Here is a 13,503-nt window from a genome sequence, read left to right as displayed (position 1 = left end):
GCTCGGGATCGGTGCTAATGTCTCTTTTATTTGAACTGGAGGAAGTGCACAGTGAAATCTCCAAGTTGGGCAATGGCACTAAAGTTTTCAAAGTAATGTAATGTTGTGCAAATGGGTATAAATGGCAGGGAGGTTTCATAATGCTGAGTGAGTGGGAAGGAAATGGGCAGAGGAACTTTAATGTGAGCAAATATAAGGTAAATGCACTTCGGGAAAACTCATCCAAATCTCGGTCAATTAATCAATTAATCAGTGATACCTATTGAGCATTTTACTGGGTGCAGCACATGTGCAAAGTGCTTGAGTGCATTCGGTAGGCACAATTCCTGCTCTCAAGTCTTACATTCCATCAAACCAACATCAACTCTTGGTGATGGGTTGGAGCTATCATTCAAACCCACATGAGAATTGAGGTTAAACGACTTTCTCAAGACCGCTAAATTCATAGGGCAGACCAGTAGTTTAACCCCACGTTTATTCCCTCAGGCCATGTGGCATTTGGGAACTTGATGGGTTAATCACCTTCCCGAAGATGTTGCTAAGTGATTGACAACTGAGGAAGAAACATTAACTCTGCCTACAGTTCCTCAAAAGAAAGGTCAGGACCACCTATACTGGGTGAGAACAATCAGAGCTTCAAGCTGGGTTGCAAGCTTACTATGTTCCAGGGACTGCTCTAAACTCTGGGGTGGACACAAGATCATCAGTCTCACATAGGGCTTATAACCTAAGTAGGAGGGATAACAGGTATTTAATCCCCATTTTACAGACGAGGAAACTGATCTGAGAAATTAAGTGACTTCCCCAAAGATCACACAGCAGGCAAATGGCAGAGTGGAATTAGAACCCAGGTCCCTTGACTCCCAAGCCCATGCTCTTTCCACTAGGCTATGCTCCTCAAAATTAGGCTGTGCTTCACAAGGAGTTCTCCTCCAGGCAGAGGAATCCTGGGTGGAATACTGATCCTAGCAAAGAGCAGACTTGTGTTATAATATCAGTGTATAAACGTGGTCTTCAGGAGGAAGATTCTAGTGACTGCACTTTGGTGAAGCGGGTGAAGCAAGTATATCTCCCTGAAATCTCCATTTTTAAACAAAAGCAATTAAACTTATTGAATGTCACCTGTGACAACTGCAGGCTGAATTTGAATGTTGGTGCTCCCCGCTGGGTATGGATTTCTTAGTCATTGTGAAGACATTGCAAAAATGTATCTTTCAAGCTGACCTTTCCTAGAGTGAAATGAGATGTTAAATACTTGCGTGGATGTTTGCAGTGGCTCTTCACTAGAATAAGATGACCGAAATCCCAATTTTGTTAGGACTGTCAGGGTTTTTTCTGTCTCGGCAACCTTAAGGCCTACCGCAAGACCCAGTAGGTTTTCACTTTCAGGGACTCCAACGGTCAATGAATCACCAGTAAAGGCATGATAGCAGGGGAATGGCAGGGAAAAGACTTTCATTGCCCAGAATCATTGTTCTCATCACATTTCTCGCTATTGCTGCCTCTGTTGCTGCTTTGACTCAACTGGTCCAACCTGGCCTGTTACCTCAACTTTCTAGCAAGGCCAGGAACAGGTCACCCAGTTGCACTAGAAGCTCCCATTAACGGACCAGAAGGGACCATTCTGGCTACTGCAACTGCCTCTACTGGCCCTCTTGGTGGGGGCAGGGCTGACATTCAGCAGTGGTTGCAGCCATCAGGCCTTTGGACCCTGATGGAACTGGCCCTCTGGGGCCTTTACTTCACTTTTAGACAGAAAAAATGTCAGTTCTGTGTGTGCTAGGTGGGTGGTTGCGCTGGCAATGCTCGAAATGAAAAGATTAGTAGTGAGAACAGTGTCTGCTAATTACCCTCCTTTCAGTCATTCAATTGTATTCATTGAGCGCTTCTTGCGTGTAGAGCAATGTACTAAACACTGGGAAGAGTATTACACGACGTGGGTTCTAATCCCAGATCCGCCACTTGTCAGGTGTGTGACTTTGGGCAAGTCACTTAACTTCTCTGTGCCTCAGTTACCTCATCTGTAAAACTGGGTTTAAAACTGTGAGTCCTACGAGGGACAACCTGATGACTCTGTCTCTACCCTAATGCTTACAACAGTGATTCGCAAAATAGTAAGCACTTAACAAATACCACTTAAAAAAAAAACCTGACACAGTCCCTGCCTACAATGAGTTTACAGTCTACAGCCTCCTTTCTATCTCTCCTAAAGCCCCTCCCTTGCCACTTGTCAGCTGTGTGACTTTGGGCAAGTCACTTGACTTCTCGGTGCCTCAGTTACCTCGTCTGTAAAATGGGGATTAAGACTGTGAGCCCCACGTGGGACAACCTGATTCCCCTGTGTCTACCCCAGCGCTCAGAACAGTGCTCGGCACATAGTAAGCGCTTAACAAATACCAACATTATTATTATTCTTCTCAATTCTACTTTCCCTCTTTTCCCTTCCCCTGTCTACAATCCACTCTACATTTCCTAACACACCTTGTTCATCAGGTAGACTCCCAGGCCAATGAGGAGACAGGCATGACACAAACACAACCCTCCTGAATGAGAACCACGTCACTTTTCAGTCATTCTCTACTGATGGTGATCGAAACACTAGCATTAGCTGATACCTGAGTTTGCTGACTTGAGTTGGCTTAGGGCACAAAGGAAGTCAATGAAATTTTTTCAACCTATTAGATTTGTCCAGAGCAAATCTAGCCCTGGTGTTACTGTGTCAGAGTACCTGGCCATGGTTCTCTGCTCCAGGTATAGCACATCAATCGATCAATACTATTTACTGAGCACTTACTGTGTGCAGAGTACTCTAATAAATTCCTGGGAGAGTACAAAATAACAATATTTTATTTTTTATTTTTTTAACGGTATTTGTTAAGCACTTACTATGTGCCAGGCTCTGTACTAAGTGCTGGGGTAGACACAAGCTAATCAGATAGGACACAGTCCATCTCCCAAGGGGGGCTCACAGTCTTAATCCCCATTTTGCAGATAAGGTAACTGAGGTACAAAAAATGAAGTGACTTGCCCTACAGAGTTGGTAGATATGTTCCCTGCCCACAAGGAGCTTTTGGTCCTGAAGAGGAGCTTACAGTCTAGAAGTCCTAGGGTCTTCTGTTGTTCAGCTAAATGTCTAGTGGTGAACACCAATTCCTGAATTACAGGCATAAACCAACCAGTCAGACAGTCTGCCACTGGAGCCTGCAGTTTGAATGTAGCCTCTTCCATTTATGGGTCTTTGATGCTGCGAGAAACCAGAGACGAGAATCAAGAATAAATCAGTCATAAAAACAATACCGCTTCTGACGCTATTCAAAAAGGCAAATAAAAAATGCAGCAAGTGACAGAGCAGAGCACAATATTAAACAGGAAAATCCTGTCCCCTGATACTCGCCTTTCAAACCCAAAGGAGCCGGCTACATCATTCATTCATTTAATAGTATTTTTTGAGCGCTTATTATGTGCAGAGCACTGTACTAAGCGCTTGGAATGTACAACTCGGCAACAGTTAGAGACAATCCATGCGCAATGACGGGCTCACAGTATTAGAAAAGGAAACTAATTGCAAAGAGGAATAATTGCCAGTTTAAAGCCATTCGTAAAATCAAGTCTTCGCCTGTGATTAACTGACACAAAGGATCACGGCAGGAAAAGTGAAAATCTCCTATGTAGCCCGTAAATTTCTATGCACAATGAATGAAAACATCCACAGCCACCACCGACCCCACCATGAGATCTCCTCCTCCTGGAGGTGATGAGGACATAAACTGCCTGGATATAAACTGCTTCTGAAAGTCAGTTCATTTGTACTACCTAAACCAAAAACAAGGGGAAAACAATCTCCTCCAGGAAAATCAATTGTGCTGAAGAATCCAAACTATACAACGGACAAGAGATTTTTATATTTAAATTGAATGCAGTTTACCATTTGGTTTTCACCACTGGGCCGGGAATTTGTCTCTTAAAACTATATTTTTATATACAAATAAAACGTTTTTATTCAGGCACAGCATTTTTTTCTCTTCTGCTATTAAGGCCAGGAAAGTGAATGGGCACATTTCACAACATCATTTTCTCCTAGGCCAACATTTGAGTAGAAGGGCAAGAAATGATAACCCTATAAAAATAGGGTCATTACCAGCTTCCAGTCTCTAGACTGTAAACTCACTGTGGCCAGGGATTGTGTCTGTTTATTGTTGTACTGTACTCTCCCGAGCGCTTAGTACAGTGCTCTGCACATGGTAAGTATTCAATAAATACAAGTGAGTGAGTGAATAGGAATGTTATCATTTTAAAAATTTCTCTAGGCACTGATTTGATCCCAATGAAATCCTTAGAATAACGTATCTGTTAAATGCTTACTATGTGCAGAGCACTGTTCTAAGCGCTGGGGTAGATACAGGGTAATCAGGTTGTCCCACGTGAGACTCACAGTCTTAATCCCCATTTTACAGATGAGGGAACTGAGGCACAGAGACGTTAAGTGACTTGCCCAGAGTCACACAGCTGACAAGTGGCAGAGCCGGGATATGAATTTACTTCCTTCTTTCCCCACCAGGATTGCACACAGGTGGTCTGTGGAAACATACAGAAAGGAAGGAACAAGGGACAGGGGTGGAGAGGAGGCAGGCGTCCAGTTCTTGATCCTGGAGGGAGATCCAAGTGAGTACAATAGAATCGTGGGACACGATCCAGGCCCTCAAGGAGTTTACGACCTAGCAGGGGAGACAGACATTAAAATCAATTAAAGATGGGAGAAGCAACAGAGATTAAATATACACACATAGGTACTATGTGTGTACCCCGGGGGTGTCGGCGGAGGAGAACGCAAGTGCTTTAGTAACCCTGAAGTGCTGGAGTGGCATTATGGGGGGGAGTAGATGGTAAGGAAATGTAAATAAAGGAACCTCCGGAAGGAGATGTGATTTCAAAAGGGGTTTGAAAATGGGGTGAGGAATGATCTGCCACATGTGAAGGGGGAAGGAATCTCAAGCCGGAGGGAGGACGTGAACAAGATCCCGACTGACAAAGGGGCTGCTGCAGGTTGTAATGGAGGCAGTAGTGGTGCAACAAAACAAAAAGGAGAGTGTGGTTAATGAGAAGTAGTGCGGTCTAGTGGAAAGGGCACAGGACTGGGAGTCAGGAGACCTGAGGGCTAATGCTGGCTCCACCACTGGCTTGCTGGGTAACTGTAGGCAAGAGAAGCAGTGTGGCCTGGCGGCAAGAGCCGGGGCTTGGGAGTCAGAGGACGTGGGTTCTAATCCCGGCTCCGCCACTTGTCTGCTGTGTGACCTTGGGCAAGTCACTTCACTTCTCTGTGCCTCAGTTACCTCATCTGTAAAACGGAGATTAAGACTGTGAGCCCCACGAGGGACAACCTGATTACCTTGGATCTACCCGGCTCTTACAACAGTGCTTGGCACATTGTAAACACTTAACAAATATCACAATTATTATTATTAGAGAAGCAGCGTGGCTTAATGGAAAGAGCATGGGCTTGGGAGCTAGAGGTTGCGGGTTCTAATCCCAGCTCCGCTACTTGTCAGCTGTGTGATTTTGGAAAAGTCACTTTACTTCTCTGTGCCTCAGTTACCTGATCTGTAAAATGGGGATTAAAACTGTGAACCCCATGTTTCCCTCTCCACAGCACTTGTATATATTTGTATATATTATTTATTACTCTGTTTTATTAATGATATGTATATATCTATACTTCTATCTATCTATTGTTATGGTATTGATGCCTGACTACTTGTTTTGTTTTGCATTCTCTCTCTCCCTTTTAGACTGTGAGCCCGTTGGTAGGCAGGGATTGTCTCTATCTGTGGCCGCATTGTACATTTCAAGCGCTTAGTACAGTGCTCAGCACACAGTAAGCACTCAATAAATACGAATGAATGAATGAATGGATTAATGAATGTGAATACCTCTATCTATCCCAGGACTTAGAACAGTGCTTGGCAAATAGTATGCGCTTACCAAATACCATCATTATCATTATTATTATTATTAATAAATCATCTAAGGTCTATGTGCCTCAGTTTCCTCACCTGTAAAATGGGGATAAATAACTCTTTCTCCTTTCTGCTAGATGACGAGCCCCATGTGGAATGGGGACTGGTTATCTCAAATCTACCATAGTACTTGGCTCATAAATAAGCACTTAATAAATGCCATTATAATTACGATTATTATTTAAAGCTGAATGTGGACAGCAGGGGTGACCACTGAAGTGGGAGTGGAGAAGGGTCTGCGGTGCATGGAGGGGATAGAAATATTATCTGCAAAAATTTCTGCACAGTCAGGTACCTGCCACAAGGAAGGAGAAGAAAGCTCATGCAGACGGACAGACGGAAAACTGAAATGGATGTAGGGCAGCAAGAAGATTCTGCTAATCCAGGCTCCAAATGAAAGTTTAGATTTGTTATCGTGTGCAATTTGCACCCTAATTAGTTGCACATAAAGTGTGAATTTTATATGAAAAATTATGATACTTTTAATTTCTCCCCATCAATTTTCATGTGGCAATTATTCTTCAAGAACAGATGAAAACTGTTGTACAAATTGTAAAGAATGTGGAGCCCACAAAGGGATGCATTAACTGTAGTTATTTTCCCACTTTTCTAAAGCCCTATTAACTGGCATTTTGAATTGTGATTAATTTAGGCATGGCTACATCCCATTATGAGGTTCAAAGCTTTGTGGAGTCCTAAGAACACCAAACAGAATGATGGCTGAGAGATCCGTGATAGGCTATTAGAAGAAAAAATAGAGATGGTAGAGGGTACAACCCTATTCACAGAGTTGGCTATCAAAGAGATCAACCATGTGCTCTGCACACAGTAAGCACTCAATAAATACGACTGAATGAATTCCTGGAGTCAGGATACTGACTGGACAGGCCATTGGTCTGAACCAGTATGGCATTGCTTGTGGTCTTCTATTAATCTGAAACTAATGAGATAGCCAGAAAGAGCTCATAAACCACTACCCTGTGTGAAGATGACCATACCCCAGCTCAAAAAGTAGGCTGTCAGGATGTCTAATAGGCAAAAGCCCACCACTCTATTCCAGGCAAAAGAAAACTCAACAGAGAGCGTTGAAATAGTAAGGAACCCGGCAAATATCAGAATCCCTATTGCATAAAACTAATTAGAGTCACTTTCAGAACCCTGGGGCGGAACAAACTGATTGGATCCCTATGTGATATGCCCAGGAACAACCGCTGAGAGTCACTTACAATGTATAAATTCACAAAGCAGTAATTCCCATAAGGCTCCAGACTCTCCCCTAACCATTATTCATTAACCAACCATATCGTGGATAGATAAGATTTTCATCAGGCCCATCCAACCTTATTCTTTTTAAAAGATGGACTACGTAGAGATCATTAAATTACATAAGTGTAGTTGGTCATGAATGAATATTCTTGCTGAGTGAAGTGATCATGTCTCTGACTGTACACTCCTACAAGTCAGGAATCAGATCTACTAATTCTTCTGTACCTGCTCAAGCACTTAATATCAATCAGTCAGACATTCAATAGCATTTACTGGTGTTTACTGAGTGCAGAGCACTTTACTGAACTCTTAGGTGAATGCGGGTTGACAGACACAACCCCTTCCCCTCAAGAGCTTACAGTCTAATAAAGGAGACAGATATTAAAATAAATTAATCAATCGCGCAATCAGTCATATTTATTGAGCACTTACTACTGCAGTAAACACTTGGGAGAGTAAAATACAACAGAATTAGAAGACGTTCCATACCAAGTTTACAGTCCAGACATAAGGGAAGCAACAGAATACTTGTATATTATAAGTGCTGTGATGGTAGGGTGAGTAACAAAGTAACTGTAGTGACGCAGAAGAGTGGGTGACTAGGATGGGAAGATGAGAGGTTAGTCAGGAAAAACTTCCTGGAGGAGATGTGATTTTAAGAGGGCTCCGAGAGTGGGTAGGGTGGTGGTCTGTCAGAGCAGCGTGGCTCAGTGGAAAGAGCATGGGCTAGGGAGTCAGGGGTCATGGGTTCGAATCCAGGCTCTACCACTTGTCAGCTGTGTGACTGTGGGCAAGTCACTTCACTTCTCTGTGCCTCAGTTCCCTCATCTGTAAAATGGGGATTAAGACTGTGAGCCTCACGTGGGACAACTTGATGACCCTGTATCTACCCCAGGGCTCAGTGCTCTGTACTTAGTAAGCACTTAACAAATACCAACATCATTATTATTATTATATGAAGTGGAAAGGAGTTCCAGGCTCCGCCACAATCCTTGGTGCCAGACTTGAACCCCCAAGTTCAAAGCACTTCTCTAAACAGGAGGGGTCCTTTTACTCCCTCCCACTCAAGAGCCAGGACTAGACTGTCCATTAGAGAAGCCGCATGGCCTCATGGAAAGAGCACGGGCCTGGGAGTCAGAGGACCTGGATTCTAATCCCAGCTCTGCCATGCGTCTGCTCTGTGACCTTAGGCAAGTCACTTCACTTCTCTGTGCCTCAGTTACCTCATTTTTAATATGGGGGCTCAATCCTACTCCCTCCTACTTAGACTGTGAGCCCCTTGTGGGACAGGGACTGTGTGTCCAACCTGAATAACTTGAATCTACCCTAGCACTTAGAACAGTACTTGGCACATAGGGAGCGCTTAACAAGTACGACACTTATAATGATAACTAGCATAGGCTAATGCAGATAGAGCCCAGGGTCTACTTATCTCAAAGAGGCCCCAAATTCCAGGGGGGATAGCCTACCAACATCCCATCTCACCTCTTCCTCTCTGCCTCCTCTGCTTTCCCCTATCCCAAGCTGCTTTTCCAGGATTTGAGATAGGCTAGCCAATCGTAGGGAGGGATGTGCAGGAGTCGGGGCAGGAGTGTCTTCCAGAGGTAGACTGCGAGCCCCATGTGGGAAGGGACTCTGACCACCTCATTATCGTTTATCTACCTCGATGCTTAGTACAGTCCCGGACACACACTAAACACTTAACAAATATCATAAAAAAAATGGTAGTGGGGGAATGACGGGAAGATTCACCTTGGTCTGAGTGTCCACTACAATCTTCTGACTCAGGGCCACTTGGTCACCTTGATCTGATACTGTCTAAACAATAAATAATATTTATTCAGCACTTATTCTGTAAAGAACACAGTACTAAGCACTTGGGAGAGTCAAATAGAGTAAGCAGACATGATCCCTGCCCTCAGGAAGCTTCCATTATAGCTAAGGATCTCATTATCTGGAGCTAGAAGGGCCTGTGAGGTAGTACTAATTCCATGAGGCACTATGCTTGATACTAGCATGTCCCTAAAATCAATTCTGACATCTCCAGACTCACTTAAATCAACTTCATATCAGAGAAGCAGTATGGGCTAATGGAAAGAGCACAGGACTGGGAATCAGGAGACCTGGGTTCTAATCCTACCTCTATCACTTGCTTGCTGTGTGACCTTGGGCCAGGCACTCAAGCGCTCTGTGCCTCAATTCTCTCTAATGTAAAAATGGCAGCTAAGTATTTCTTCTCCCATGTGGGACATGGACTGTGTCTGATCTAATTATCTTGTATCCAATCCCAGGATTTAGTACAATGCTTGACACAGAACAAGTGCTTAATACCACAGAACAACTGCTTAACAAATACCATCAATATTATTATTATTAGATGTTACAATAATTCAACCAAGAGGGCGCGATTAAAAATGCCCTCACTGTCATTCTCTTCCAAAGGAAGTCTAGTCCCTCCTAATACCTCTACCTTTACCCATTCCCTCGACAATGTGGAAGAGAATTTCCACCTTCATCACTAACATTATCAGTATTCATTAAGCAAATTAATGTCCTAGGGGCTTGAAAGAGTGCAATAAAAGTGAAGACCTTGGCCCCTTCCCTCAACCTAATGGAAGGGCTTATTGTCCAGTTATCCAATTGAATGGAACGGCCACAATGATTTCCCCCCTTTTAGACTGTGAGCCCATTGTGGGCAGGGATTGTCTCTCTTTGTTGCTGCATTGTACTTTCCAAGTGCTTAATACAGTACCTGGCACACAGGAAGCACTCAATAAATATGAATGAATGAATGAATGAATCACTGTCAAAAGACAGTCCCAAGAGAAAACAGAACAATAAAGGCTGTCCCTTAGTACATGCCCCATAGTCTGTCTTGACAAAAACACATGAGCTGAAAGTGACCCAGAAAGTCTCTGAAATGTTTCCCCACTTCAATACATATAAAATTGTATAACAAATCATTATTACTTTTTTACAGCCATTTCGAATTTGGTAAGCTAGGTACAGTCTCAGCAGAAGCAATAGCCTTAGGCAATGTAGCTGAATCCTCAGGATGACCAATATAGCCTACAGTGAAAAATGGTTAGCACGCACTGGCAAACGGTCCGACTATATCCATCAGACCAAAACCACTGAAAACTTTTTCTGTGGTTGTGCAGTCAGAAAATCTGGATTCTATTTCCAGGTCCACAACAGCGTGGCTCAGTGGAAAGAGCATGGGCTTTGGAGTCAGGGCTCATGAGTTTGAATCCCAGCTCTGCCACTTGTCGGCTGTGTGACTGTGGGCAAGTCACTTCACTTCTCTGCGCCTCAGTTCCCTCATCTGTAAAATGGGGATTAAGACTGTGAGCCCCACGTGGGACAACCTGATTCCCCTATGTCTACCCCAGCGCTTAGAACAGTGCTCGGCACATAGTAAGCGCTTAACAAATACCAACATTATTATTATTATTATTAACCAATGTGTTGGGTGACCTTACAAAACTCTCCTTGCCCCTCAGAAGAACCTCATTTCTCCAGCTATAAAATCAGAATCCTCCTACTTACCACTGAATCCTGACTCCACCAGTTGCTTGGTGTTACCTTGGGCAAGTCACTTAACTTCTCTGTGCCTCAGTTTCCTCAACTACAAAATGGGGATTCAATATTTTGAAGGGAGGTTCATGCCCTCAAGAATCTTCCAATTGACTTTACACGCAAAAAACACCCACAAAAACTATATGTAAGTGGAGTCACTTGCAAGAACTAATCATGACCTATTATTTCAGACACTGCCACTGGAAAACTTAAAAAAGAAATCTGTTCATACATTCACACCCACTTGCATTTCCTGGAATTGTTTGCAACTGTCTAGCACAAGTTGTAATCATCATTTTCTTTCCTGAAATTAAAGACAAAGTCTAAATCTGGGGCTGGTGAAGTACCCGTTGAAATTTGGTTCTCTTCTTTAATGGTATTTATTAAACTGTTACTATGTGCCAAGAACTGTACTAAGCAATAGGTAGATAATCAGGTTGGACACAATGCATTTCCCACATGAGCCTCACAGTCCTAATCCCCATTATTACAGATGAGGTAACTGAGGCACAGAGCGCCCTCATGAATTAGTACTACCCCGTTTAGCACACAGCAACTATTTGGTAATCCTGCTGTCCTTAATTCTTCTCACGGGTTCCACCTCATAATGGCGAAAGGTGATTAACACTGCCTCTGTGCTAAAAGAATGTTCACGGATGGTTTGTGATCCTGTTTTGACAATTATTATTAAGCAACGAGTGACAAATCTTTCCCAGCTATGCTGAATTTCCCAAATCGGACCATGCATTCTGACAGAAACCAAGTTTCCCAGAAAATAGACCAGGAGTGAAAGTACAAATCAACTCTTACCGAAAGAGCGGGTTGGGACCGAGGCCTTTAAATTCCATGCCGTCTGATATGAAGGGGTAATGCCAGCGACGCAGGCGAGGAAAGATATTGAAAACTGCCAGGTGGAGAGGAGATGCGGGCCTGCTTTCCCCCAACACTTCCAGAGCAGCCCCCTTCCAACACAGAATTGCTGCTTGTGTCCAATTGGTGGCCGGGAGGCCTGCCCACAGTTCAGGCCCCGAGCCGTGACTCTGGGGACAACATGGGGCTGAATCTGCTCCTTCACCTACTCCCCCAGGAGGGGCAGTCCAGCAAACGTGGTGCTCCTGGCCCAGGCATCTCGGCTCGGCCCAGGACAAAAATAGCATCCTCTTTGAAAGGATTCATATTGGGACAGGCATGCTGGCCCTTATCGTTTGCTCAGTGTTTTCTTCCAGGCTGCTTGGCTTACTTCCACCCCAGAAGACAGCCCAAAGCACTATCGTCACCAAGGCACACCAGCGAAAAAGGCTCGTATTCATCATGAACTTTATTTCTGGATGTCTTAGAAAATCCAGTTTACCCTTGGAATTCAAACATTCCAGACTATGCCCCAAATTTGAAGTTCAGGAATCAATCTTAATTTCCATTTTACAGATGAGGGAACTGAGGCTCAGAAAAGTTAAATGACTTGCCCAAGGTTACACAGAAGACACACGACGGAGCTGGGATTAGAACCCAGTTCCTTTGACTCTTAAGTCTGTGCTCAGTCCACTAGGGCATGCTGCTTCACAATAGACACAATTCTAGCAATACCTACAATCTCTCATGACATATGTTTGATTGGGAATCAGTTTGGAGAACAGATAATCTGCACCGCCAATAATAATCCCCTCTTTCCTCAAACACTTTCATTCTCTAAGTAAGCGAACATGAAATGAAAAATGATAGGAAGCACCACAAAAGCAGGATCAAATTCCAAGATAGTAGCAGCCAGAATTTCCTGACTAAGGCCTGAGGTTAAAAATTAAAAAGTACTGAAATTTGCTTTATACACTTGAAAGCTGACACACTTTTCAAGTAAAATTGGATTTGAAAAACGGAGGCAACATACACACAGAACAACACACACAGAAACACACACACACTTCTGTCCTCTCACCCAGCAGCTACCATTAAAAACTACCATTCAAGTGAAAATTTATATCAATAGTATTTATTGAGAGCTTACTTTGTGCAGATCTCTACACTCTAGAGGATATTTATATAAATAAATTAAAGATCTGCCCATAAATGCTATGTCGCTGAGGGTCGAGGGGGGTGAATAAAGGGTGCAAAGTCAAGTGCAAGGGTGACACAGAAGGGAATGGGAGAAGAGGACAATGAGGGCTTAGTCGGGGAAGGCCTCTTGGAAGAGATGTGCCTTCAGTAAAGCTTTGAAAGTGGGGAAAGCGATCATCAGTCAGATTTGATGAGGGAGGGTATTCCATACCAGAGGCAGGACATGGGCGAGAGGTCAACGGAGAGATAGATGAGATCAGTGTACAGTGAATAGGTTGGCATTAGAGAAACAAAGTGTGAAGGCTGGGTTGTAGAAGGAAATCAGGGAGGTAAAGTAGGAAGGGGCTAGGTGATTGAGTGCTTTAAAGCCGATGGTAGGGAGTTTCTGTTTGATGTGGAGGTGTATAGGTTATCACTGGAGGTCCTTGGGGTGTGGGGAAATATGGACTGAAAGATTTTGTAGAAAAATGATCTGGCAAGCTGAGTGAAGTGTGGACTGGAGTGCGGCAAGACAGGAAGCAGGGGAGTCAGCAAGGAGGCTGATGCATTAATAAAAGTTGGATAGGATAAGTACTTGGTTTGATAAGATAGCAGT

At 43.6% G+C, this 13,503-nt stretch overlaps 1 protein-coding gene across 2 annotated transcripts in view; it reads right to left on the bottom strand.

Moving 5' to 3' along the window:
* The window catches only part of MCTP1 (multiple C2 and transmembrane domain containing 1), a 381,506-nt gene extending 369,625 nt beyond the window's left edge, over window positions 1-11,881 (bottom strand). Inside the window, exons 1-2 of one of the 2 annotated variants that reach the window (XM_029071442.2) lie at window positions 11,670-11,881; window positions 3,093-3,244 (exon numbers count right to left, since the gene is read on the bottom strand). The gene's annotated coding sequence lies outside the window, so the exon portion shown is untranslated. The remainder of the gene's footprint in view (window positions 1-3,092; window positions 3,245-11,669) is intronic. The other variant, XM_029071444.2, reaches the window with a different exon arrangement.
* Window positions 11,882-13,503: the final 1,622 nt, after the last annotated feature.

This window comes from Ornithorhynchus anatinus, chromosome 1 (genome assembly GCF_004115215.2).
Source record: "Ornithorhynchus anatinus isolate Pmale09 chromosome 1, mOrnAna1.pri.v4, whole genome shotgun sequence".
NCBI classification, from domain to species: Eukaryota; Metazoa; Chordata; class Mammalia; order Monotremata; family Ornithorhynchidae; genus Ornithorhynchus; species Ornithorhynchus anatinus.
This window is presented reverse-complemented; position numbering and strand designations above follow the sequence as displayed.